Source organism: Centruroides vittatus, unplaced genomic scaffold (assembly GCF_030686945.1).
Source record: "Centruroides vittatus isolate TY-2023 unplaced genomic scaffold, ASM3068694v2 scaffold_769, whole genome shotgun sequence".
Classification (NCBI taxonomy): domain Eukaryota; kingdom Metazoa; phylum Arthropoda; class Arachnida; order Scorpiones; family Buthidae; genus Centruroides; species Centruroides vittatus.
Genome location: NW_027122717.1, coordinates 4065368 through 4066895, shown reverse-complemented (window position 1 = coordinate 4066895; position 1528 = coordinate 4065368).

Genomic DNA, 1528 nt, shown 5'->3' with positions numbered 1-1528 from the left:
TTTTCTTGAATAAATGGTCTGTAATATCTAAAACTGTCGAAGAACAACCCAGAGGGTTGTTCTTCGACAGTTTGTTCTTCGAGGGTTGTTCTGAATGATCCGAGAGTCCGCATTCGGAAATATATTACCTTTTATAATGAGGCAAGAACTTGAAGTAAAGATTGAGAGCCAATTGCTTGACAATTAACAGTATCAAATATACGTACTGTTAGGATGATAATTGTCTGAAAAAATTATCAGTTTTATAAATAAACAGTGTCTACCTATGTCCTAGAATCATGGATGTCATCGGGGTTGAATTTTCCGAAATTATGTAATGAATTGCTCACGTTTGCGTTGAAAATTTTTTCTTGAAACTGTCATCGTTCCTTAATTCATTTTACATTGTTTCTTATAGAAAAATTTGTTTCAGTTAGGAAAAATTAAGTTCGTAAACCGAGGTTTAACTGTATTTTATTATGTTTAGACATTTTTGTTCATGACAAAGTTATTCAGTTGTAGATCTACTTTATTTATAATTCTTATCTCTATATTTATCTTTTGGATAAACTGGATATTATTGTTGTCGATTTGGACTACAGAGATCTGTTGCTGGTTGGCTCGAATTGGATACTTATTATGATGGTAACAATACTATACTTGCGAAGCCTCGCTCCTCTGGTGATTCAGTGTTAAACACCCGAGTAAGAGATTTTTTGAATGTTTTAGATCTAATGGTCGTATTTATTAAATGGTCGTTATCTGATTGATTTTTCGGCAAACTTTACTTACTTCTCGGGTGCTTCTGTGATAGATTTTACAATTGCCTATTTGACTGATTGTGTGGCTCAGTTCAAAGTACTTGACGATGTCGGCTCCGATCGCTTATTTGTTATAACAGATTTATTTTTTTAAATTCCCAGGGTTTTTTACATCTGCTGGATTCGATCTTGGGTCTCCAGAGCAGTAAGGTAACCCTTAATCATCAAGTCCATTCGGTTGTCAATTTCTCCATTCGTAAATAATAAAATAAGACCTGCTCTAACGGGCGGATGTAAGAGGGTACTCAAGGCGTAGCTGCACTCCCCTTTTGAGGGTTTTCCCGAGTAAAGCCGGGTACCCAAGATAGTAAAAATTTTGTAAGGCATACATTGTTTCCTTTTTGTACCTCCCTCTAAAAATTTATTCCGCCATTGGCTCTTTGGTATCGTTATCTCGAATAACTGAGAATTTATATTTACTTTATAATTAAATTTGAATGCATTACAAATAGACAGGGTTGAGCTTAGATTTATTGAGAACCTAAGATATAACAGGCCCTTTCCCCTCCATTAAATAATGATACATGTAAAAATGTGAGATCTTAAACTATAGACTCATAACACGAAGCCCTAAGCTGCAGCTTATTTTGCTTATGTGCAAATTCGGCCTAATTACAGAAGAATTTTACTTTTAATATAATTATAAGTATATTTTAATTCATCGTGTATGTGTTTTTAAAATTAATGTTGTATACAAGATAACAAAATTAAAGATAATCGTCGAATAA